This window comes from Geotrypetes seraphini, chromosome 6 (assembly GCF_902459505.1).
Source record: "Geotrypetes seraphini chromosome 6, aGeoSer1.1, whole genome shotgun sequence".
In the NCBI taxonomy this organism is placed as follows: Eukaryota; Metazoa; Chordata; class Amphibia; order Gymnophiona; family Dermophiidae; genus Geotrypetes; species Geotrypetes seraphini.
Genome location: NC_047089.1, coordinates 119213425 through 119240950, shown reverse-complemented (window position 1 = coordinate 119240950; position 27526 = coordinate 119213425). Strand labels below are relative to the sequence as shown.

Here is a 27526-nt window from a genome sequence, read left to right as displayed (position 1 = left end):
ACAATTTTATGCCGATTACAAATTATTCAGGTACTCAAGAATTATTCCCTAAATGTCTTGGCAGGCTCCACTCTATCTAATGTACCTGGGGCAATGGGGATTAAGTGACTTGCCCAGGGTCACAAGAAGCAGTGCGGGATTTGAACTCACAACCTCAGGGTGCCAAGGCTGTAGCTCTAACCACTGCACCACACTACTGCACACACACTCCCATTGTTCATTGATCTCCATTATAAAACGATATACTTATTGCTTAAATTTTATGTGAAGTGCTCAGACCTACAACCACATGTGTTTAAAAGTGATATGCACCAACACGGGTTACCAACAGGTCCCCTATTCTGTTCCCTTGTACATATATGGCTTTGAGAAATATGTTTCAAGCAATTGCCCAGTTCCAAATGTGCTTGGCTTCTTGACACAGAGGAAAAGAGCCTGTTCCCCCCTGTTTGTTGATGTAGTTGTTTGTTCATGTAGATTGTTCGAACAAGGAGGACTTAGTTGAAAAGACTCTCCTGAAAGGTTTTCAGAGCCCACAGCTCTAACAGGTTGATGTGGAATGTCTTTTCTTAAGCAGACCATCGACTTTGAGTCCCGAGACCATCCAGATGGGCTCCCCAAGCATCCATGGTGACCGTGGTGAGCACTCACTGATGGGGGGGGGGGAAGGGGATGTGAAACAACAAACCCCTTGAGAGATTTGTCAGATTCATCCATCACTGAAGAGATTGGCAAAGAGGTGAGGTAACTGATCAGTCAAGATAAAGAATCAAGAGCTTGAGACCATTGAGATGCTAGGGTTCATTAAGCTGGTCTGAGATGAAGTCGTGCGAAGGGAGTAACATGAACTATGGATGCCATGTGACCTAAAAATTGCATCATCTGTCTTGCTGAGATGGTTTGTAGAGTGGAGACATGGCTGCAAAGATGAAGTAAGGTGTCTTGTCTTTGTTGAGGTAGAAAAGCCCATAGAAGAGTGGTGTTGAGTAGGGCAATTGCAGCACTTGAGAGGGTTGAAGATGTGATTTGGGGAAGTTGACTTCGACCCTAGAAGCTGCAGAAAAGTTATTGTCAACTGTGTTGCCGAGTGGACTGCTTGAGGAGATGTATCTTTCTTCAGCCAGTCATCCAGATATGGAAACACTTAAACCCATGAGTACGTATGGTTGCTGCCATGACTACTAGGCACTTGGTGAATACTCTTGGAGAAGAAACGAGGCCGAATGGCAGAACTTTGTATTGTAAGTGTTGATGAGCTATCTGAAAACACAGAAGCTTTCTGTGACCGGGTTGCATGGATATGTGTATGCAGGCCTCTTTGAGATCCAGAAAGCACAGCCAATCATTTTGTTCTACAAATGGGTATAGGTTCCCTAGAGATAGCATGCAAAACTTTTCTCACACTAGATATTTGTTTAAGGCTTGGAGGTCAAGAATTGGATGAAGACCTTCTGTATTATTTGGAATTAGGAAATACCTGGAGTATAACCCCTGATTTTTCTGAGAGGGGGGAATACTTCTTTTTTTTTTTGAATAATTTTTTTATTAGCAAATGCAACACAGAGTGTATAGAAATCCAACGGTGCAAGGACAAAAGGTCCAAAAACAGGAAATACAAATCGAACAATAAAACGAGCAGGCAAACACAGAAAAGAAAAGAAAGATTAGACAGGCGGGCTCTGTACCCTCCAGTCGCAATCCGCAAATTTTTTGTTTCAGATATAGAACATGAGCAACCCCTCCAGTCATACCACCAAATGCACTAACTCCAGTCACACCATACGAGCCACAACAAACACACCACATACACCCCCACCCTCGCACACTAACACACACCCCTCATAGTGAACTGCACCAAAAACCCCAAGTCAAGAAGGAAGAGAGAAAAAAGAGAAAAGAAAGAGGAAAAAAAGAAGAAACGTTGAATTCAAGAGAGATTAACCACCTGTGCCTCCGAGGCCCCGGGACACAGTGACAAGGCCGCCTTCCATAACCCCACATAGCAGCGATGGTCAATCCTCCCCCCCCCCCGGGGGAGAGCGGTGAATTTCAAAGTGGGCTACATGAGCAAGCCGATGTAGCCAATGAGTAAAGGAAGCCGCCTGATCAGACACCCAATATTGCAAGAGGAGTTTCTTCACTATGAGAAGGGCTAGATAAAGAAATTTCCACTGAGGAAGCGAAAAACCCACCTCCTCCAATAGTCTCTGGTCGCCCAGCAAGAGCATGCCATAGTCACGTGGAATAGGACGGTGCACAATTTGCTCCAAAAAAGGGAGAACCTGCAACCACAATACTGTGGACGGGCATTCCAGAAAATGGTGAACCAAGGTCCCAGCCGAGCGATGACACCGAATACAGCCAGCCCCATCCCAGAGGCCCATAAGAGCCCTGTGCTTCCTAGAGATATATGCCCTGTGTAATATCTTAAACTGCATCTCCTGGAGATCGGAGGTGCCGCCCATAGTTCTAATATGACCAAACAGTGCAAGGAACTCACTCCTATCCCCCAGAAAATCCAGCTCCCTCCGCCACACAGAGGCCACTCCATCAAGCGCAGCCACAGGCATTTTCGCCCGCAGCATATGACCCCATGTAGAGAGTTTGTTCTGGGCCGATGGAACCAGGAAGAAGAGTGCATCCAGAGGACCACAGAGCCAAGCATCCCCCCACTGCTGAAGAAGCGTAGTATAATAGTGGCGGATCTGAAGATACACCCAAAAGTGGTTCGGGGGCAGATCCCACCTCCTCTGAATCTGGGCAAAGGAAGGAAATACGCCCGCACCACCCCCATCCCAAACATCCCGTAAGGTCCTACACCCCCGCTGCTCCCACACCTGGAGTCGAGAAGGGCCCATCCCTGGGACAAAGGCAAGGTTTCCACACAAAGGCAGGAGCACCGACGCAGCAAGCGTTTTCTGCTGCTGGCGCCTCCACCACCACCATGCCAACCGAATCGGCTGGAGAAGGCTCATTGTTGAGGATCCCCTGGTAACTGCCGATGGTGGCAAATGGAGAAGGGCCAGGAAGGAATGCGGCGCACACCAGGAAGAGAGCCAACCCCCAGGAGGAATATAGCGAAATAGAGCCGCTACGTTATAATGTCTAACATCCGGAAGATTCAAGCCCCCCTGCGATCTGTCCAGCATCAACATCAGCATAGCTAATGCGAGCCCTCTTGCGTCTCAAAATGAAAGTAGAAATAGTGGAACGAAAAGCCCGCACATCCCGAGCGGAAAGCCACACAGGGAGAGTCTGTAAGGGATACAAGATCTTTGGCAAGAGAACCATTTTGGTGAGAGCTACTCTACCCCACAAGCCCAATGGCAACTCCCTCCAGCGATCACAGTGAGCCGCGATTTGCTCAAGAGGGCGACGAACATTATACTGGTATATGAGGGACAAGTCAGGGGTCAGGTACACACCGAGATATCGCAATGGCTCATCGACAGGCAGTATAGAAAGAGCGGAGTGCCAGGGCTCTTTGAGAGTAGAATCCAAAGGCAACAGCTCGGATTTGGCACAATTAACCCGCAACCCTGAGAAGTTACCAAAAGTGCAAACCACCCCTAGTGCTCTCTCTAGATCGTCCACAGGATTATCAAGATAGAGTAGGATGTCATCTGCGAAGAGCTTTATGCGACCCTCCCTATCTCCTATCCGAATACCCCGAATAGAAGGATCAGTGCGCAACTTCACCACCAAAGGTTCAAGGGCTAGCACAAAGAGAAGAGGGGAAAGAGGACATCCCTGCCGGGTACCTCTGCCCAATTGAAAAGGAGCAGTAAGACCCCCGTTCACCAGCAATCGCGCCTGCGGGTGAAGATGTAAACTACGAATCCATTCAGGGAAGCGGCCGACCAGGCCATATTGCTGCAGAACCCAGAATAAGTAATGCCAAGAAATGCTGTCAAAGGCCTTTTCCATGTCTAACCCCACGATAGCCGATTTACTCCCCGTCTTGAATGTAAGGCCATCAAGGCCCGAAAAAGATTCATAGAAGCATACCGACCCGGAATAAAGCCCACCTGATCTTCAAGAATTAATAAAGGGAGGACGGCATTCAGACGGCGGGCTAGTATTGCAGCCAGTAATTTAACATCCTGATTGAGCAGAGAGATCGGACGATACGATCCCACTTGGGCAAGATCCTTCACCGGTTTGGGGAGTAGGACCACATGGGCCATATTTCTCATTCCTAAGCCCAGACCCGAATGTAACTCATTATAAGCAGCCCCCAACGCCGAAGGAACCAAATCCGCTACAATTTTATAGTATTCGGGCCCAAACCCATCAGGGCCCGGCGCTTTTGTGAGTTTCAAAGCTTTGATACCCGTCTGAATTTCCTCCGCCGTAATCAGTGCATTCAAAAGATCAAGTTGAGCAGCGGTCACTTGAGGCAAAACCAAGTTTCGGAAAAACTCCGCGCGATCATGTTCGAAGGACTTGCGATGAGAATAAAGAGTCTCATAGAAATGCACTAATTGGGACTGAATGGCTTCCGCCCCGACATGAAGACGACCCCCACTATCTTTAATAGACAGGATGACTTCTTGTTTGCGAGGAGGACGTACAAGATTGGCCAAAAGATGCCCGGCCTTCCCCCCCATCGATGCAAGCGATAACGTTGGAAATAAATATCCCTATTGGCCTGCTGTGTCAAAAGAACCTCCAACTGGGACCTGACCTCCCCCATCTGACGCTTATCCTCCCCAGAAAGCGTAGCGACATGTCGCCTTCTCAGAGTCTGCAACTCCCCAGAAAGCCGCAAAAGATCAGCATCCTGCCACCGCCGTGCCCGAGACACATACGCAATAATATATCCCCGGATTACTGCCTTAGATGCATCCCAAAATATCACCGGGTCAACATCAGGTGTAGCATTATGACGACAGTACTCCTGCCAATGTTCCCTGAGGTACCTATGAAACTCCAGATCCTTATACAGATGGTTCGGGAACCGCCACCCCCGTCGCATAGTATCGTTCGTAAGCCTGACCGACAATATCATCGGGGAATGATCCGATAAGGGAACCTCCTCAATAGAAACATGCTCGACCCGCGGGAGCAGAGAGAGCGACGCCAGAAAGTAGTCCAAACGGGCATAAACATCATGAGGGTGAGAGTAGAAAGTGTAAGTATGCTCAGTAGGGTGCAAAGTCCGCCACAGATCCAACAAATGCAACTGATCCATCAAGAAATTAACCCCCTTGGCTCCATGGTCCCCCGGACACACCCTCACCAGTCTACAGTCAACCGCGGGGTCAGCCGAGATGTTAAAATCACCTCCCACAAGGAGTTGATAGTCAGAATACTGCGCTACCTGGGCCAGGAGCCCAGAAAAGAATCGGTGACTATAAACATTAGGGGCACATAGATTGCAAAACATCCATTTCTGACCCCACAATTCCCCCAAAACTATCACATAGCGCCCCTCCTTATCCTGTAGAGTTTTGTGTATATGCAATGGTAGTTGTTTATGGAACAAAATCACAACCCCCCTCTGTCTGGAATTAAAGGAAGAGGAGCAGACCTCCCCCACCCATTCCCAACGTAACTTGGCATGCTCCCCACCCGAGAGGTGAGTCTCCTGCAGGTAGGCAATATCTATGTGATTTTTCTTGAACCAATTCAACAATTTCTTTCTCTTCACGGGGGAGTGGATACCATCCACATTATAGGTGGAAATGCGGAGGCTAACCAGTATCAAAAATAAGACTAGAGAACAAGACAGAAAATACAGAAAGCAATATTGAGAAGAGAGGGCCCTCCCAGCTAAGACCCCCCCCTCGCCTCAAGCAGGGCTCTGGCAAGAAAACAGCAGCCCCCGCGTACTTCCGGCCCCGTCCGGAAGCCGTGGGCCACAAGAAAAAAGAAAAATGTGCAAGTCCTACCCACAACCCCCCAACCCCCCCCAAAAAACAGAACCAGGCAACCCTCCAGACACCCCACACACACCTACCAAACACCCCACCAAGTACACGCCCCCTCCCCCCTCCCCTATCCCAGAGAGTGCTCCCCCAGGACTCTCCCCAAACCCCCCACAAAACAGAACAAGAAAACAAAATCCCATAAGGGAAGTCAAAACTAAGGGGTCACTGAGCTGGGCTACCCACGATCCAAGGCTTGCTAGATGAAACAGACTCTAGAACAATATACCATGGTATCACAGAGCATAAAAGAAAGCGGGGGAGAGAATAAACAGAGAAAATACAGAAAACCAGTAGACAATCCCCCACCCCCCTCTCTGAAGGGAGTAGCACAAGAACCATATGCCAGCTCCAGACAAGAACAGTCCCAGGACGGAAACAAGGAAGCCATGCCGGCAGCAGGGTGGCTACACACACCAGCCACCCCCACCATGGTAGAGGCAGAGGCCAGCAGCGACAGCCCCCAGAAGTCCATCCTCAAACCCCAGAAAAGTTCAGATCAGCAGAGCAAAGTGAAGAACAGGGCCAGAGGTCCTCAATCCAGAAGATCAGCCAAACCCAGAGGAAAACCACCGAGCACACCATGGTAAAGTCTCCAACTCCGAATGGCCCACCTCCACCGAGCTCAGCTGCCCGGGACTCCTCCGCCCTCTCCAGAGGGATCAGCGGCATTGATGGTATCCAAGAAACGCTGCGCCTCCCCTTTGGTTAGCAGAGTATGAACCTTGCCTTCCCTCCAGATCCGCAGACTGGCAGGGTAAACCAGGGCAAAGCGCACCCCCTTGCGGTGTAAGGAGGTGCAAATGGGTGCCATTTCCCGCCGCCGAGAAGAAACACCGGCAGAATAGTCATTAAAGAGGAGCAGCCGCTTCCCCTCATACTGCAGACCACCTGCCAAACGATAAGCCTTCAAGATTTGTTCCTTCTCCCTCCAGTTTACATACCGGGCAATAGCCGCTCTAGGCTTAGGATTAGCTCCCGAAGTGGTTCCCAGTCTGTGCGCTCTTTCACACACATAAGTTGGTGCCGAGGTCTCCAGGCCAAGATGTGCTGGCAGCCACGTGTGAAAGAACTGGTAAAGCTCCTCAGCGTTCTGCAGCTCCGGGAGCCCCACAACCCTCAGGTTATTACGCCACTGGCGATTCTCCGTATCCTCGAGTTTTTCAGTGAGGGCTGCCACCTGGGATTGCAAGCTATCTACCCTCTGCTGTGCTTGAAGGGCCTCATCCTCCCGGGCAGAAACACGGTGCTCCTCCTCCGTAAGCCGCTGGGCCTGGGCCTCAAATTTTTCGTGTATAACGTCCACCGCCGACTGCAGTTTATTAAGGCGATCCTCCAGGGCGGTAGTTACCAGGCGAGAGATTTCGTGAGCCCAGTCATCCAACTCCGGCGGCGGAGACGTGGAAGCCGACGCCATTTTAGGTTCCGGCATGCAGAGTCTGCTCTTCTGATTTTTAGCAGCTTTAATGGGCATACCGGGGCTCCACCAGCTCAAAAAAACAGTGCTGAGCCCCCCAGCTGCAAGCAGACTATACCTGTGATTCACGGGGAATCCTGCCCAAATGCTGTGAAATGGTATATTGCAGTTAGATGTGAGAGCGGATCGCGGAGCCCAGCAGCGCATGTCCGTTCACTTCGAGCGCATCACGTGACCCCTCCGCGGGGAATACTTCTAGGGCATTTAGTTGAAGCAGAGTTTAGATTTCATGAAGAAGAAGGGACGTCTATTAACGTCGTGAAAGAGGACTCTCTTGGAGGGTGGTCTGAAGGAATAGTTATAAAATGGAGAGAGTAACCTACCTTGAGGACCCAGGCATCCGTGGTGATGAGAATCCAGCACCAATGATACAACTGAAGTCGACCTCTGATGGGTTGGGGAAGAGGCTAAGAAGGAGGATTCAAGACAAAGTTAGACAAGTTCCTGCTGAACCAGAACGTACGCAGGTAGGGCTAGTCTCAGGGCACTGGTCTTTGACCAAAGGGCCGCCATGTGAGCGGACTGCTGGGCACGATGGACCTCTGGTCTGATCCAACAGCGGCAATTCTTATGTTCTTATGAGGAATTTTGACTATGATCTCTAGAAGTACATCAAAAAGACTGGGATGGTTTCTGAGGACTCAAAGACTGGGGTTACTGAGGCCTCTGTTGTTTCTACCTCTTTTGTGGTGGCAGCTTAGAAGAGGATGTTGTTGGATAAGAATAAGAAGTAGTTTTTTTGAGGAGGCTTAGATGGTTAAGTCTTAGATCTTGTTAAAAAAAATTCTAATTCTACTCATGCTCAGTAGCAGCCTTCACCCTGTTGCTGAAGATTTCTTCACCGAGACTAGGGATGTTGGCTAACCGGTCTTGAAGACTGATATCCATGTCAGAGACTCGCAGCCAAGCAAGACGTCTTATAGCAACAGACCTGGCAGATGCTCTGGATGACATTTCAAATGCATCAAATGCTGTTCTTGCCATAAATTTTCATATTTGAAGTAGACTGTGAGTAATCTGTTGAAAATCTGTTAAACGGTCAGATGGAATATGCTGCTCAAAATCAGCCAATTTCCTTATGAGATGTTTAAGGTAATAAGACATGTAAAAGTTATAATGAAGAACTTGGTTGGCCAACATAGAGTTCTAGTAAAGACATTGATCATATTTATCCATGGTATGACCCTCAAATCCTGGTGGTGCTGTGACATAAACCCTGGCGCTAGAGGATTTTTTAAGAGTCGATTCATCAAGCAACAATTGGTGTAGTAGTTGTGGTTTATCAAAGCTAGAGCAAGATTGACTCACTTTCTAGAATACAATCTTTTTAGGAGCTATAGTGATAGAAAGAGGATTCCCCCAGTTCTTAAAGAGAGCTTCTTTGAGAAGATTACGTAGAGGCAACTTAAGAAGCTCTTTAGGAGGCTCATTGTAATCAAAAGAATCAAGGAGTTCTTCTGTGGGCTCATTGTTTGCATCTAATTTAACAGGTAAAGCTTTTTCTAACTGTCTGATATACAGTACTTGGTAAATGAAAGTGCCTCAGGAGGAGATTTTCTTCTAGGAGGAGGAGATGGATCCCAAGGGATACCATAGGGGTATCAGTATACCATAGGGGTATCAGTATGATGACAGGACAGGTCAGAATCGACTTATATCCCAGGTGATTCTCTGTACCACCGAATGTGAGAACATCGAGAAGAGCTTCTTCAATGATATCAGTACTGATTTGATGATGAGCGATGTGATAATCTTTTGAATCTGGAAGCACGTGATGACAATGTACATCGATGCTGAGATGCAGAACATTGATGCTGAGATTGGTGAGCACCCATGCTGAGATCAGGGGGGGTATCGATGCTAAGATTAGGAGTGCCAATACAATATAGAGTGCTGCTGCATTAATGCAGACCTGGAATCAGTACCATGTGGCCTTGGAGTGCTATTCTCTGGTTTGGCCAGTACTGAGGGAGTCAATGTAAGCACTGGTGTCGAGTGCAACTTAAATAGATCACTGAGCTCTCTCCGGAAAAACTTGTTGAAAAGTTCCTTGAAGATTTGCACCGGAATCCCTCGCTTAACAGCCGGTACCCATCAGTGTTGCAGGGTGATGAGGGGTGGGAGACCTCAATGAGGATGAACGCCCTATAACAGACACAGCCTTGCACTGGAGATTGATGTTGTCGATGCTTGGCCTGCATCGAAGGACTCTATGCTGTAGAAGCCTGCAATGGTTGCTGGGAAGAGGATAAGAACATAAGAATTGCCACTGCTGGGTCAGACCAGCGGTCTATCGTGCTCAGCAGTCCACTCATGCGACGGCCTTTAGGTCAATGACCAGTGCCCTATTTGAGTCTAGCTTTACCTGCGTATGTTCTGGTCTAGCAGGAACTTATCTAACCTTTTCTTGAATCCCTGAAGAGTGCTTTCCAGATTTCTACCACTCTCTGGGTATATATTTGTATGGAATAATATATAATAATAATTTTATTCTTTTATACTGATGACCTCTTGGCGATTTATATCGAAGAGAGCTGGACAATCAGCGAAGTACAAAATATAAATAGCAAAAGTACAATATATTTCTTAAGGATAATCAGAGTAGAATTATTGCAATTATTAAAGAGTTATTGCAATTAATGTAATTTCTATTTAGGAAATTAATTATCGAATAGTACAGTTTTAATTTCTTTCTGAAAAGCACCATAGGTCAACCTGGCTCCACTAATGTAATTACTAAACCAGGACTGCTGTTTACTTGCTTGAAACATAAAGTTCCTATCCAAAAATGACCTATATCTATCCCCTTTCAACTTTAGTGAGTGCCCTCTAGTTCACTTCACTTCCCTCTTTCTCTACTAAGTCAATTCCCTTCAATATCTTGAATGTTTCGATCATGTCCCCTCAGTCTCCTCTTTTCAAGGTAGAAGAGGCCCAGTTTCTCTAGCCTCTCATTGTATGGCAACTCCTCCACTCCCTTAACCAATTTTATGGACTCTTTTGAATAGTACTATGTCCTTTTTCATATACGGCAACCAGTGTTAGACGCAGTATTCCAGGTGGGGGTGTACCATTGCTCGGCATGATAACCTTCTCAGATCTGTTTATGATCCCCTTCTTAATCATTTGTAGCATTCTTTGGCCTTTTTCACCACCGCTGCGCATTGCGCAGACGGTTTCATTGACTTGTCTACAAGTACTCCCAAGTTTCTTTCCTGGGGGCTCTTTCCGAGTATAGCACCGGACATCCTGTATTCATGCATATGATTTCTGTTACCGACATGCAACACCTTGCACTTATCCATGTTGAACATCATTTGTCATTTCGTTGCCCATTCCTCAAGAGTGTTTATGTTTCATTGAAGGTCTTGGCAATCCTTCTGTGTCCTCACTACTCTGAACAACTTTGTATCGTCCGCAAATTTAATCACTCGACGTGCCAATTTCTAGGTCGTTTATAAATATGTTGAAGAGCACAGGCCTGAGCACTGAACCCTGCGGCACTCCACTTGTGACGCTTTTCCAGTCCAAGTATTGTCCATTTACCCCTACTCTCTGTTTCCTATCCGCCAAACAGTTTTTAATCCATGTGAGTATATCATCCTCGATCCCATGGCTCACAATTTTTTGAAGTAGACGTTCATGTGGGACCTTGTCGAACGCCTTCTGAAAATCTAGATATATGATGTTGACTGGGTCTCCCTTGTCTATCTGCCTATTTACTCCCTTGAAGTGCAGTAAGTTTGTCAAGCAAGATCTTCCTTTGCTGAAGCCTGCTGGCTGGTCCTCAACAGTTTGTGTCCGTTAAGGTGATCGATAATGCGGTCCTTTATCAGCACCTCTACCATCTTCCCTGGTTCCGAAGTCAGACTCACTGGTCTGTAGTTTCCTGGATTTCCCTTTGAACCTTTCTTGAAGATCGGTGTAACATTCGCCACTTTCCTGATTGGATCAACAGATTGGCTATTAGTTGAAGCAGTTCAGCTATAACCCCTTTCAATTCCTTGATTACCCTCGGGTGGATGCCGTCCGGTCCCGGGGATTTATCGTTTTTAAGCCTATCAATTTGTCTGTATACCTCTTCTAGACTGACCGTTGAACCTGTCAGTTTCCTGTCGGCTTCTGGTATATTGGATATATCCTCTTCGGTAAATACAGATGCAAAAAAAATGTGTTCAGTTTGTTGGCAATTGATTTGTCTTCCTTTAGTACTCCCTTCATTCCTTCGCGGGTCGTTTCCCCTAAATATATCGAAAGAACAGCTTACAATTTTTTGGCTCCTTGGCTATTTTTTCCTCATAGTCTCTTTTGGCCCTTCATACCACCTTATGACACTTGCTTTGATGTTTGTGCTTTTTCCAGTTTTCGTCCGATTTTGTCCTTTTTCATTCCTTAAATGAAGGCTTCTTGTCTCTGATCGCTTCCTTCACTACTACAGTGAGCTACATTGGTTCCTTATTCTTTATCCTCTTGGAACCCTTGTTGATACGCGGTATATATAGATTCTGCGCCTTGGTGACTGTGTCCTTAAAAAGGGACCATGCTTGCTTTAGCGTATTTACAGTGCTTATTTACAGTGCGCATTTACAGTGCTTATCCTGTTTCTAATCTTCTTCCTCACCATGAGTCTCATCCCTTCGTAGTTCCTTTTTTGGAAGTTCAGTGCCGTGGCAGTTGTTCTGGATTGATTTTTGGTTCCTGTGTCTAGGTTGAAGTGGATCATGTTGTGATCACTGTTTCCCAGTGTCCCTTCTACTTCTATATCTTGTGCTGGTCCTGGTAGCCCATTTAGAATTAAGTCCAGAATTGCATTTCCTCTCATATTTTCCTTGACAAGTTGTTCCAGGAACCAATCGCCTACAGCATCCAGGAACTTGGTCTTACTGCAGCTGGAGTTGCCTAGGTTCCAATCTATCCCCGGATAATTGAAGTCGCCCATGATAACTATGTTGCCTCCCTTGCATTCATGTTTAATCTCTTCCATCATTTCTCCATCAGTTTCTTCGGACTGCCCTAGAGGTCGATAATAGATGCCGATCTTCGTATTTGTTCCAGTATTTTGGCCCAAAGAGACTCTACTTTATTGTTCATTTCCAGCGTGTTCTCTCTGGTAGACTCAATTCCATCTTTTATGTATAGGATGATACCTTTATGTCCTATTCTGTCTCTGCGGTATAGCTTGTATCCCGATAGCACAGTGTCCCAGATGTCCTCGTTCCACCATGTCTCCGTGATTCCGATGATGTGGGTTATCTTTTTGTGCCTTAACTTCCAATTCCCCCATTTTATTCCTTAAGCTCCTTGTGTTTGTGTACATACACTTAAGTTTGCGGCCTGTTACTTTCTTGCACTTCCTTCCTCCTTCTGTCTCCCATGCTTCCGTCTCTTTCAACTTGTTGGGATTTCTATTTTGCCTATGATCCGGTGAGTCTTCCCTGCAGTCTTCTTCCATGGTATCCTCTGGGTATACCATTTCCCGATCCATCGACTCTTGGTTGACTGTCAGCTTTCCCCTTCTTCTTAGTTTAAAAACTTCTCAATTTCTTGCTTGATGTTGCTTGCAAGCAGCCTCGTTCCGTCTCCGCTGAGGTGAAGTCCATCTTTCCTGTATAACTTGCTCTTCCCCCAGAATGTCGTCCAATTACACCCAAAGTGGTATCCTTCTTCCTCACACCAGCATCTCATCCATACGTTGACTGCTTGTAGTTCCGTCTGCCTCTTCCTGTCAGTCCTGGGTACCGGCAAGATCTCCGAGAATGCTACCTTCAGCGTTCTGAACTTCAGTTTCCTTCCTGACATCCAGAACTGGTCTTTCAGTGTTTTCCTGCTGTAGTTCCTGTTGCCCACATCGTTTGTCCCAATGTGGATCACCACCGCCGTATCTACCCCTTCTGCACTATCGATGATCCTGTCGATGCGGCTCACTATATCCTCCACCTTGGCTCCTGGTAGGCAGGTCACAAGCCGATCCTGTCCTCCTCCCGCTATGTGGCTGTCGACTTGTTGGATGATGGAGTCCCCCATGATGATTGTTTTCTTCTCTATCTTCTTTTGTCTCTCTAGCCGCAGGTCCGTGTCCTCGGTGTACTTCCACCTCTCTAGCCGCAGGTCCATGTCCTCGAATGGCTTCTTAGTGGGCTTGCCTGATGGAGGAATAGTTTCTGATGTCGATGCTTTTCCTGCTGGATACATTGAGCTTTCAACGAGCATTTCTATAATGTATAACAATGAGTACAAGTGTCTACTCAATGCTCAGGCCCCAAACATTTTAAATACCAAATGTGTGGGTTAGTGATGGAAACAGAGTGCTGGCACCAACAGCACTTTTTGAAACTGCGCAAAGGTTCAAACATGGATGGAAAAATCTTGATGGTAAGGTATAAAAACTCAATATTGAAAAGAGAATGAGAATAGAGAATGACATAGTGACTGTTTCCCATGGCTAGCTATGGGTAACCCACAAGAGTAGGGGAAAGTCAACTTGTTGCCATGGGTATGGGGGCAAGGCTTTTTACTGCCCCATGAAGAGGTGAAAAGCCTTGTCCCACAATAATGGACTGCCGTGAGTAACCTCCCTTCCCACCCTTCCTGGCCATCAGCTGCCCTCTCGATTGCAGGTCCAGCAGCCCCCCTCGTGATTGTGGGTCTAGCAGTCCTCTTCATGAGTCCAGAAGCCCCCCTCCCTCCCTTTCTATCGTAGGTCCAACAGCCTCCTCCCTCGCTCCTGATTGCAGCTACCGGCAAAAAAACCCAAATATACCTACGACTTTCCCTGGGTCAGCCCCTTTGTGCCTCCTGGGGCAGACCTACCAGCCTCTTCAAAGCTTCCTCGATGAAAAGGCAATATCACATGAAGGGATGCTTGGGAACTTTTTTCCCCACAGAGTCTCCTTCTGATGTCACTTCTGGCAAAACTGGAAGGAGGGACTTGGTGGGAAGAAGGTTCTAAAGCAGCCCTATGTGTGAAGTCTCTTCATCCAGGAATCTTTGAAGAGGCTGGTAGGCCCACCCTAGAAGGTGCAAAGGGGCTGGCCCAGGCGAGTTGGAGTTGCAGGTTTGTTTGTTTTTATTTCCTGTAGCTGCGATTGGGAGTGAGGGAGGAAGGGTGTGAGGGAGGGGGCTGTTGGACCCATGATAAGGAGGAATGGGGGCTGCTGGACCCAGGAGACGGAGCTGCTGCTGCACCTACAAAGGGGGGAGGGGTTTGCTTGGGCTGCTGGACTGGCTGGAGCTGAAGGGAAGGGAGATGGTTGCTGGATCTGGTCTGGGGTTTGGGGGAGAAGGGAAACAGGTGCTGGGCCCATGTGGTGGATGGAGTGGAGCTGGAGGGAAGGGAGAGATGCCAGACCCACACCTGGGCACTGAAGGGAAGGGATAGAGGTGTTGGACCTATGGGAAGGGGGCTAGAGGGAAAGGAGAGAGGTGCAGGACCTGCAGGGAGGAAGAAAGGGAAGGGAAAGGGAAAAGCTGAACAAAGGGGATGAAGAAAGTGTGAGTGAAATTATTGAACATAGCAGAGGGAAAGAGAAAAAAGAGAGTGTGAGAGACACGTTGATGTAAGGGAGTAAGAGAGGAGAGTAGTTGGACACAGGAAGATATACAAAAAGAGTGGAGATGGTGGGCATGGATGGGCGTATAGGAATAGGGACAAAAAGGGGAATGCTGTATGGGGGTAGTATATGGACACAGAGGGGTAATGATAGAAATGGGAGGGTACATGGACACAGAGAAGATAGCTAGACATGGAGGGAAATAAGAACACAGAAGGAAGATGCTGGACAGGGGGCATAGGGATATAGAGAAGTGATACTGTATACAGGGGAAGGGGATCATAGAATGGTGAGATGATGAAGGCAGGGAGATAGGCACAGGGGAAATACTAGAAAGGGACATATAGGAGACATAGTGAAGGAGATGCTAAACATGGGGAACAATAGAGATAGAAGATGGATGGTGAGCATGGAGAAAGAAGAAATGTGAAATGGTCAGGAGACCCTAAGTGAGTTAAGAGAAGACAAAAGAAACAGAGACCAGCATGATTTGAAGAATAAAATGACGAGACAACAAAAGGTAGAAAAAAAATAATTTTATTTTCTATTTTGTTTCATGAGCCTGGATTTGCAGATCATGTGACTTTATTTCACCATTCTTATTTTCCTTTTTTTATTTTACTCCAAGAATAATAGTAAGAAGGCTAATGACATAGGTGACATTAATTTCTTTTTTAAGTTCAAGTTTCAGACTCCTGAAGCAGGTCACTGTAGCCGAAACACGTATGTGTCGAATCTTTATCGATGCAATAAAGAAATTGATCACCACAGGTCACCTTTGTATGCAGCATTACTAAGTGCCACTAGGCACTCGGGTGTTAAGCTGTCAGCCCTGGGAGGTGCCTAGATGTTTTTTTAAAATTGGATTTTAATGATGTGATCAATTATTACACCATTTAAAGCCAATTAAAACAATTATCAGGAAGTAACATCAGGACTAGGAAGTGACATCAGAGGAAGAGCTGAGCCAGCGCGGACAGTAAGTTGGAGATGCTGCTCGAACCAATGAAGAGTTATAGATACAGGGAGAAGGGAAAGCATGGCAGGGAGGGGCATGGAAAAGAGGGGGCAGAGAAGAGGGCGCATGGGTGCCACCACCCTGAGTACATCCTACTCTCTCTAAGCCACAATCTGTGTAAGCAAAAACTGCAGTAAAACTCAACAGAAAGGAAAACTCAAATAAGTGTATGATGAAAACATAATGCAGCAGATACTGTTCACTATCCTAATCTTGAGCAATATTAATTATATCTTGAAATATCTCAAGCAATCCTTTTTAATTCTCTTTCACAATGTTGACAATTCATGTCGGGGGGATGCATTGGTGGGGAGAGGTGCTTCAGCGCCAAACCCCTGGTCCAGCGCCAAACCCCTGCAGTGTTCTCCGCGCCCGGCTAATCCTGCTGCTGCTGCTCCTTCCCGGGCTGACTTCAGCATGCAAACTGAATCCACGCTCTGGGCTCTAACGTGTGCTTACTGGCTTCCCTCCGAAACCGGATGTTACGTCCCGGGGAGAGGAGAAGAGAAGGGAAGCCAGCACGCACACGTTAGAGCCTCGGAGCAGGAGTTCACTACGGGCAGCGACGCAGGGAACCTAAGCAAGACACAGAGGGAAGCTTACAATTTGCTTCGGGCCTTCCTCGCTGCCGGGTCTGACTCCTGCCTACTTTCTGTTTCCGCGAAGGCAGGACCCGGCAACGAGGAAGGCCCGAAGCAAGTTGTAAGCTTCCCTCCATTGCTGACCTATGGAAGATAGGTCAGCGATGGAGGGAAGCTTGTGACTCTGCCGATGGGAGGGATGGGAAGAGAAATGATGCTGCTGCACCCAAGGGGGGGAGGGGGGAATAGAAAACATGCTGCTGCTGCATCCAAGGGGGAGGGGGGAATAGAAAAGCTGCTGCACCCATGGGGGGAGGGGAAGAGAAAAGCTGCTGCTGCTGCACCCAACTGGGAAGAGAGAGGGGAAAATGAAGACCAGGGAAGGGAGAGGAGAGGAAAGAGATGCCAAGACCATGGAAAAGAGGGAAAGGATCATGGAGGGGGGAGAGATGTCAGGGTATATGGGGGAGGGGGAGGAGACAGATGCCAGACCAGGAGGAAGGAAGGAGAGAAAGGAAGAAGAGATGCCAGATAATGGAGTGGGAGGGGGAGATGGAAGGAGAGGAGAGATATCGGAAGGGGGGGAGTTCCCTGCTGCGGTCACTCAACTGATCACGGTAGTGAGATTGCCACGATTAGCATAGCGACCACATCTATTTGAAATGTACAGCAGACCTGCTTTTTGATGGCCTACATTTCAGACGCCTATTGTGGCCCTAGGGATATGTGTAGGGCCACCTAAGCTCGCCCAAGGCCACTTCTGGGCAAAACCACACCCACGTCTAGCCTTGGGTAAGCTTAAGCATCTCTATGCATCTCCCTTAACTGCAACAGACGTCTACAGTGTAGGTGGCCTGCCTCAGTGTTGGTTTTATTTTTTTTTTTTAAATGTGTGTCCTGATTGGCTGGTTAGATAGTGGTACGATGCCTACCGCCGCCTACAATCGAGATGCCGTTTATAGAATATGCCCCTAAAGGTCTATGTGCTAACCCAGTGCTAGTCAGTTAGCGTGCAGCAATGCTGTAAGCACTGATATTGGGAACCTATATGTCTAATACATATGTTTAATCTGTATGTGCCAAAACAAGGTATAACCCAGAACTTCCAGGCCAAGTATATAATCTAGGCATACAGAGGGGCATTTTCGATAGGACATCTAAGTCTGAATTTTGTCATTTTGGGAAAGATATCCATAAATTACTACTGCTGCTACTAATTTATTATTTCTATAATGCTACAGATGCATGCAGGGCTCTAAATTAAATGCAGAAGAGACAGTCCTTGCTTGAAAGAGCTTACAATCTAGTTATGACAAACAGGACAAGGGTGAATCTATACATGCTGCTAAGGTAGGAAATTACAAAGGGAGTGATGAGGAGAAAGGGTAGGGGAATAGAGAGGGAATGACAAACAGAATGGGTGCTTTACAAGTGGGTTGGGGTTAGGACTTATTTGGAGCTTCAAAAATCCAGTAGAGAAAATGTTCATTTTCGAAACCACAAGATATCTATCTTTTTTTTTTTTTTAAATGACTTATGAATCTAGCTGTTTTGGCCCTTAGTGTGTCTATCTGGAATGTATTATTTCTTTCATATCTTTGAGTGCTGGAAGGGGGGTCGGTGACCACTGTGGGAGTAAGGGGGGTCATGCCTTAATCCCTCCAGTGGTCATTTGGTCAGTTTGGGCTCCTTTTTGACCCTTATTTATTTGTAAAGCAGGTCTAATCCCAAATGTCTAAATGGCGCCCTGGATATTTTGTTAGAAGTTTGATTATCCTTGCAGAACATCCAAGTCCTGAGCCCTCCATAAGCCCATCCAAAACACACCTCTAACATGCCCCCTTAAGATTTAGACAGACCAGAGACAAAACATCCAGAAAGATGTCTAGAAAGTCAGTTTTGAAAATGGCCACTTCAATGTTTTGCCTTGTAAGACAATGCAGGTTTTGCCTTGTAATGCAATGCAGGTATTTGCTGTCTTTTGGTAAGGTGACCATTGTGACATTTCCGCTCCCCGAGACAGTCATGTCAGAGTGAAACCCCGGTCGCAGTCTCTTACTCGAGACCAGACTCTCACTGAAAAGGATCAGCCAGAAGATCCTGAAAGCCCAGCTGCCTATCCTGAGTCTTCTAGCCTAGAGCAGTGCCCTGAGTATAGGTTAACTGCCCGGCCCAGAAAAGCTTCCAGTCACACTAAGGGGTTTAATCAAGCTCCCAGTGATATTCTGCCCTATAGCCTGAGGGGGAGCCCAAGAACACACAAGCTAGGCACACAAACACCCAGTGTAGGGCGTGGCCCTAAGCCTTTTAAGCAGCTCTCCAGAGCATTAAAGGGGGCTGCACACGAGGACCTGGGAGAGAGAGTTCTCCGGGCCAGGAGAAGGCCAGACCTCACTCCAGAGCCAATGGAGTGTGAGGCTCCAATGCCTCAGGAACCAGCAGAGCAGCTGGATACACCAGAAAGCATGGACCTGGATGAAGGGTATATGCCGGAGACCGTGATGGAAGAAGCCATGGATGTGGGCTTGGCAACTTTCCACTAAACACTACAGGTACAAGGCTGTACACGAATAATAGTGGAGAGGAGTTTTGGGAAGAACTGTTTTGATTGTTTGTGCTGTAAAAACAAGCTTAGAGCAGTGCTGCACCAGCTTGATTGGATTGCTACATTGCAGCTGTGCAGGAGCTCAAGAGAAGCCCAAAGGACTGTGAGCTAATCAGGGCTGGAAATTTAGGAGCCTGCAGTAAGGCTTCAGTTTTGGTCTTTTATTTTTGCTTAAAGTCTACTTTATATTCAAGACTGTAAATACCTGGTGAAGAAACTGGACTGTGTTGGTTAGTAAGCCCAGGACTCCAGCTCAAGGCTGGATAAGTGCTTAAGAGACTAATTGTGCAGTGTTTTTCAGAGACTGTGTGATCAGGTAGAGCAAGCCCTAAAACCTGGACTGGAAGCATACCTGATAGAAGGCTTGCTGTGCTTTCACTGGACTGGGGTGAAAGTTAAAAGTCTTTTTGTTTTCTGTTTTCTTTCTTTTTGCCCTTGTTTGGGAAGAAAGGAAACTTGGACTATAATAATAGCTGATATGATTTATGTGGCAAGTGACTAATTAAACTTTTCACATTATTTTGTTCAACTTGACTCACGGTGCTTTATTTTTAGCAAAGCCCCAGAGAGTGAGACACCAGTGAGGTCTCCCCCTTTGGGAGCCACGTCAGGAGTGTGCTACCCTCTACCGGAGGTCTTCTTAACCTTACCAAGACCCCGGCAGGTGACACCATACGTTCCGTTTTCAACGGGACAGTCCCGTTATTGGACCGACCGTCCCATTGTCCCAAGCCACCGCTTCTGGATGCCGAAATGTCCTGTTTTCAGGGATAGCGTCCCGAAGCTGTGCGTGGGGACAAGAGGACGGTTGGTCCAGCGCCAAACCCCTGCAGTGTTCTTCACGCCCGGCTAATCCTGCTGCTGCTTCCCGGGCTGACTTCAGCATGCAAACTGAATCCACGCTCTGGGCTCTAACGTGTGTTTACTGGCTTCCCTCCGAAACCGGAAGTTACGTCCCGGGGAGAGGAGAAGAGAAGGGAAGCCAGCACGCACACGTTAGAGCCTCGGAGCAGGAGTTCACTACGGGCAGCGACGCAGGGAACCTAAGCAAGACACAGAGGGAAGCTTACAATTTGCTTCGGGCCTTCCTCGGTCTGACTCCTGCCTACTTTCTGTTTCCACGAAGGCAGGACCCGGCAACGAGGAAGGCCCGAAGCAAGTTGTAAGCTTCCCTCCATTGCTGACCTATGGAAGATAGGTCAGCGATGAAGGGAAGCTTGTGACTCTGCCGATGGGAGGGATGGGAAGAGAAATGATGCTGCTGCACCCAAGGGGGGGGAGGGGGGAATAGAAAACATGCTGCTGCTGCACCCAACGGGGGAGGGGGGAATAGAAAAGCTGCTGCACCCATGGGGGGAGGGGAAGAGAAAAGCTGCTGCTGCTGCACCCAACTGGGAAGAGAGAGGGGAAAATGAAGACCAGGGAAGGGAGAGGAGAGGATAGAGATGCCAAGACCATGGAAAATCCTGGAGAAGGACCGAGATTGTCTGGCAAAGTTACACGAGAAAATGGAGTAGATTCTGCGTCGTTCACAGAGGAGGGTGTTTATGAGCAACTTGAAAAACTGAAGGTGGAGAAAGCGATGGGACCAGATGGGATCCATCCCAGGATACTAAGGGAGCTCAAAGAGGTTCTGGCGAGTCCTATTAAAGACTTGTTCAACAAATCTCTGGAGACGGGAGTGATTCCTGGGGATTGGAGGAGAGCGGATGTGGTCCCTATTCATAAAAGTGGTCACAGGGATGAAGCAGGAAACTACAGGCCGGTGAGCCTCACTTCAGTTGTTGGAAAAATAATGGAAGTGTTGCTGAAAGAAAGGATAGTGTACTTCCTTGAATCTAAGGGGTTACAGGATCCGAGGCAACATGGCTTTACAAAAGGTAAATCGTGCCAAACGAACCTGATTGAATTTTTTGATTGGGTAACCAGAGAGCTGGATCGAGGACATATGCTAGATGTAATTTACTTGGATTTCAGCAAAGCCTTTGATACAGTTCCTCATAGGAGGCTGTTGAACAAACTTGAAGGGCTGAAGTTAGGACCCAAAGTGGTGAACTGGGTCAGAAACTGGCTGTCGGACAGACGCCAGAGGGTGGTGGTTAATGGAAGTCGCTCGAAGGAAGGAAAGGTGACTAGTGGAGTCCCTCAGGGTTCGGTGCTGGGGCCAATCCTGTTCAATATGTATGTAAGTGACATTGCTGAAGGGTTAGAAGGAAAAGTGTGCCTTTTTGCAGATGATACCAAGATTTGTAACAGAGTAGACACCGAAGAGGGAGTGGAGAATATGAAAAAGGATCTGCAAAAGTTAGAGGAATGGTCTAATGCCTGGCAACTAAAATTCAATGCAAAGAAATGCAGAGTAATGCATTTGGGGATTAATAATAGGAAGGAACCATATATGCTGGGAGGAGAGAAGCTGATATGCACGGACGGGGAGAGGGACCTTGGGGTGATAGTGTCCGAAGATCTAAAGGCGAAAAAACAGTGTGATAAGGCAGTGGCTGCTGCCAGAAGGATTCTGGGCTGTATAAAGAGAGGCGTAGTCAGTAGAAGGAAGAAGGTGTTGATGCCCCTGTACAGGTCATTGATGAGGCCCCACTTGGAGTATTGTGTTCAGTTTTGGAGACCGTATCTGGCGAAAGACGTAAGAAGACTTGAGGCGGTCCAGAGGAGGGCGACGAAAATGATAGGAGGCTTGCGCCAGAAGACTTATGAGGAGAGACTGGAAGCCCTGAATATATATACCCTAGAGGAAAGGAGAGACAGGGGAGATATGATTCAGAAGTTCAAATACTTAAAGGGTATTAACATAGAACAAAATCTTTTCCAGAGAAAGGAAAATGGTAAAACCAGAGGACATAATTTGAGGTTGAGGGGTGGTAGATTCAGGGGCAATGTTAGGAAATTCTACTTTACGGAGAGGGTAGTGGATGCCTGGAATGCGCTCCCGAGAGAGGTGGTGGAGAGTAAAACTGTGACTGAGTTCAAAGAAGCGTGGGATGAACACAGAAGATTTAGAAAATAATATTAAATATTGAACTAAGGCCAGTTACTGGGCAGACTTGCACGGTCTGTGTCTGTGTATGGCCGTTTGGTGGAGGATGGGCAGGAGAGGGCTTCAATGGCTGGGAGGGTGTAGATGGGCTGGAGTAAGTCTTAACAGAGATTTCAGCAGGTGGAACCCAAGCATAGTACCGGGTAAAGCTTTGAATTCTTGCCCAGAAATAGCTAAGAAGAAAAAAAAAAAAAAAATTTTAAATTGAATCAGGTTGGGCAGACTGGATGGACCATCCACTATGTTACTATGTTACTATGAAAAGAGGGAAAGGATCATGGAGGGGGGAGAGATGTTAGGGTATATGGGGGAGGGGGAGGAGACAGATGCCAGACCAGGAGGAAGGAAGGAGAGAAAGGAAGAAGAGATACCAGATAATGGAGTGGGAGGGGGAGATGGAAGGAGAGGAGAGATCGGAAGGAGATAGAGATGCCAGACCATGGGGTGGAGTGGGAAGGGAGAGATGCCAGAGCATAGGGGAGGGGGAGGGGGTGGAGACAAAGACTGGAAAGCAGTGAAGGGGACATAGGAAGGAGGAACCGAGGACACTAAGGATATAGGAAGGAGGCACTGAGGACATAGGAAGGAAGGAGGGAGGGAATAGAAAGGGACAATTGTTGGGTCTGAGTGCAGAAAGAAAGAAATGAAAGAAAGGATGCACAGTCAGAAGGAAATGCAACAAGAGACTCATGAAATCACCAGACAGCAAAGGTAGAAAAAATTATTTTATTTTCAATTTAGTTATCAAAATGTGTCAGTTTTGAGAATTTATATCTGCTGTCTATATTTTGCACTATATTTATCTATTTTTTTATAGTTACTGAGGTGACATTGCATATTTTAAAGTCATTTGCCTTGACATCTTTGAAACCCCCCAAATATAAATGATAATTAACATTTTCTCTGCGTATAGTGTGTTTTGTAGTTTTTTTTAATTTTAAGGTTACCATTATGAATTAATATGAAGATATTATGTGTACATGAAAAATGAATGGAAGAAATTGGGGGCGGGATTGGGCGGCGGGGCTAGGGTGGGATTGGGGGCAGGACTGAGAATTAATAGATGTCCCCTTTTGATGAAAAAAATAAATGGTCACCTTATCTTTTGGACATCTGTCTTTTTTTGAAAATAATAATAATTTATTTCTTATATACCGCTATACCTAAGCCCCATAGGTATCCTTTACCTGTTGAGAAAGCTTATGAGTATACATATAGAGTAAGTGTACATTTTGAGTGGTGTACATTATCACCTGGATTCTATAGAGGTCATCCAAATTTGGATGCTCAAAATGATTAGTTGATGGGCTTCAGTGATATAAATTATTAGAGCTAACAAGCATTTAATTGGCACTAATTATGATTTGGGTGCTGATCAGTCTACATACTATTCTGTAACAATAGGTACACTGGATCACATGCAGCTCAAAAGGCAGGTCAGGGGCATTCACAAAAGATATGTGCAGTGTTACAGAATAAAAGGGACCAATGCCCAATTAGAGTGCTCTGATTTACAACAGGTTTCATCTGTCCTCAGGGCCATAGTTCAGACCCAAACTTAGTACCCAAAGTTGGGCACCAAATTTATCAGGGCCCAATTTTCAGCTCCATTTGTAGAATCTGACCCTATACTTGCAGCACTGTAGAAAATCCACAATCTACAATATATGTATAGTTCATGCAAATAGCTGAACATTGCTGAACACTTGTATCATATGAAAATTCACCCACAATATATAATCTATCCTCCCCTCCCCCCCATAAAATAAACACACTTAAAGCATTCTCACTGCCTGAATCCACATCCAAGTCTTCCTGCTAGTTAGTGGTATAAGAGAACAAAAATTACACAAGAATATTTCTGGACAGATTTGAGGTAGAAAAGGGTGCTCAATGCAATAGTATGAAAATCTCAGACTTATCTAATATAATAAAACCTTAAGCCGCGCATGCGCACTCTTACTGCATGCTCCCATGTTCCATGAGCTATAGGGCCCCAGCAGTCAACAGTGCGCATGCACGCTTAGGATTCTGTTTCCCTGTAAGAACACTCGCGCACCAGAAGGTGATGTTTTCAGGTGATGTTTTCTATAAATAAATTGCTTAGGAACATCTTTTCTAAAGATCTTTGTGCTCCCTGCTCCCTTAATGTCTTTTCGGATTGTATTTTTAAGTTCAAAGATGCGGCGGCGGCTCCTCTCACGATCCACGCCTGCGTCTCTGATGCAGGCGGGGATCGTGAGAGGAGCCGCCGTGGCAACTTTAAACTTACTAATTCTGCCAAGGTTTTCGTCTAAGCACACTCACTGACCTAAAGAGATGGTCCAATCGGAAGCTGGACAGTAGGCAGACAACCTGGCGGACTGGTGCAAAATTTGTGTCAATCAGAGGGAAAAGGAGGTAGGAACCCCTGACTGGTGTGAATCCTGCACCAATCAGGGTCAAAAAAGCAAGGAGAACCCCCAAGGGACCCTGGGAGAGAGGCAGACCAGAAAGCAGCCGAGAGGGAGACCAAAAGGTTGGATGAGGACACTGAGGAAGCTGCTGATGGAAGAGGCCAGCCTCGGCTGGAGGAGTTTCCAGCCTAAGAGCAGAGGTGAGTGGGGAAGCCCAGATAGAAGAAAGAGCCTTGCTGGGGGTAGAAAGAGTGTCAACAAATCCTGAAAGCCTGCCTCAGTGAGTTGACGCTCCCTCACTCAAGAGCCTGCCTCTGTGAGTATTCTCAGCTAAAAGGGAAGACCACGTGGAAACTACAAGAGGCAATGAAAGAGCGCAAATGGATACAAAAAGGGATGTGAAAACTAAAAAGTCCCGGAAAGTAGCACAAAGGGAGCTCAAATGTATGTACACGAATGCCAGAAGCTTAAGAAACAAAATGGGAGAACTAGAAGCACAAGCAAAAAGAGAAGAACTGGATATCATTGGAATAACAGAAACATGGTGGAATGAAGAAAATGAATGGGACACAGTACTGCAGGGATACAAACTATATAGAAGAACATAAGAACATAAGAATTTGCCTCCGCCGGGTAAGACCAGAGGTCCGTCCCGCCCAGCGGTCCGCTCCCGCGGCGGCCCTCCAGGTCTATCACCTGTGCTGTGATCCCTGACTATTCCTATAACCTACCTCAACTCCTATCTGTACCCCTCGATCCCCTTATTGTCTAGGAACTTATCCAAGCCTTCTTTGAAGCCCTGTAACGTGCTCTGTCCTATCACGGCCTCCAGAAGCGCGTTCCACGTGTCCATCATCCTCTGGGTAAAAAAGAACTTCCTAGCGTTTGTTTTAAACCTGCCCCCTTTTAATTTCTCCGAGTGCCCCCTTGTACTTGTGGTTCCCCACAGTGTGAAGAATCTGTCCCTGTCTACCTTTTCTATGCCCTTCAGGATTTTGAAGGTTTCTATCATGTCTCCTCTAAGTCTCCGCTTTTCCAGGGAGAATAGCCCCAGCTTTTTCAACCTGTCCGCATATGAGAAGTTTTCCATACCCTTTATCAGTTTAGTCGCTCTTCTCTGGACTCCCTCAAGTACTGCCATGTCCTTCTTGAGGTACGGCGACCAGTACTGGACACAGTACTCCAGATGCGGGCGCACCATTGCACGATACAGTGGCATGATAACTTCCTTCGTCCTGGCAGTGATACCCTTCTTAATGATACCCAGCATTTGGTTTGCTTTCCTTGAGGCCGTTGCGCATTGTGCCGACGGCTTCAATGTTGTGTCTACCATCACCCCCAGGTCTCTTTCAAGGTTACTTACCCCTAGCAGCGATCCCCCTATTTTGTAGCTGAACATCGGGTTCTTTTTTCCTACATGCATGACCTTGCATTTTTCTATGTTGAAGCTCATTTGCCACTTTTTTGCCCACTCTTCCAGTATCGTTAGGTCCCTTTGCAGGTCCTCGCAGTCTTTCGCAGTTCTAACCCTGCTGCAAAGTTTGGTGTCATCCGCAAATTTTATAACCTCACATTTTGTTCCCGCCTCCAGGTCGTTAATAAATATATTGAACAGGAGCGGTCCCAGCACCGACCCCTGCGGAACGCCGCTCGTGACCCTTAGCCAGTCTGAGTAGTGGCCCTTTACTCCAACCCTCTGTTTCCTGCCTGCCAGCCAGTTTTTGATCCATCGGTGGACATCCCCTTGCACCCCGTGGTTCCACAGCTTCTTAAGCAGCCGTTCTTGGGGTACCTTGTCGAAGGCTTTTTAGAAGTCAAGGTAAATGATGTCTATGGATTCCCCTTTATCCATCTGGCTGTTTATTCCCTCAAAGAAGTATAGTAAGTTTGTGAGGCACGACCTTCCCTTGTAGAAGCCGTGCTGGCTCGCCTTCAGCTGTCCATTGTTTTCTATGTGCTCCCAGATGCTGCCCTTAACTAGTGCTTCCATCATCTTTCCCGGAACCGAGGTCAAGCTCACCGGCCTGTAGTTTCCTAGGTCACCCCTTGAACCCTTTTTAAAGATGGACGTGAAATTCGCTATTTTCCAGTCCTCCAGCACCTCCCCAGTTTTTAAGGATAGGTTACATATTTGGCAAAGTGGTTCCGCTATTTAGTTCCTGAGCTCTTTGAGCACCCTTGGGTGGATGCCGTCCAGACCCGGTGATTTGTCGCTCTTTAGTCTGTCTATCTGTCGGAGGACATCCTCTTGTCTTACCTCTAGTTGGACCAACTTTTCATCCTGATCCCCATTTATGGTCTCATCGGGTTCTGGAATATTGGATGTGTCCTCCCTTGTGAAGACCGATGAGAAGAACTTATTTAACCTGTCAGCTATCTCTTTTTCCTCCTTTACCACTCCCTTCTTATCTCCATCATCCAATGGTCCCACTTCTTCCCTGGCTGGTTGTTTCCCCTTGACGTACCTGAAGAACGATTTGAAGTTTGTTGTTTCCCCCGCCAGTCTCTCCTCATATTCTCTTTTTGCTTTCCTAACCACTCGGTGATATTCTCTTTGGTGTCTTTTATGTTCCTTCTGGTTGTCCTTTGTTGGGTCCTTTTTCCATTTTCTGAATTACGCTTTCTTGTCGCTTATTGCCTTTTTCACTGCAGTTGTTATCCACACAGGGTTTTTTGTTCGATTCTTTTTGCACCCTTTCCTGAACCTGGGGACATATAGGTTCTGTGCCTCGTGCACTGTGCTTTTGAGTAGGGACCAGGCTTTTTCTACGGTCTCCATCTTCTCTAAGTTGCCGCTGAGTTTCTTTCTCACCATTTTCCTCATGGCATCGTAGTTCCCTTTTCTGAAATTGAGTGCTGTCGTTGTGGTTCTTACCACCTTTGTTGACCCACTTTCTAGATTGCATTGGATCAT

General features: G+C 46.9%; 1 protein-coding gene across 2 annotated transcripts in view; it reads right to left on the bottom strand.

Annotated features, from left to right (window-relative positions):
* Nucleotides 1-27526, bottom strand: part of SLC10A2 (solute carrier family 10 member 2) — a 502525-nt gene that overhangs the window by 179303 nt on the left and 295696 nt on the right. The gene's annotated exons all lie outside the window — the stretch shown is intronic.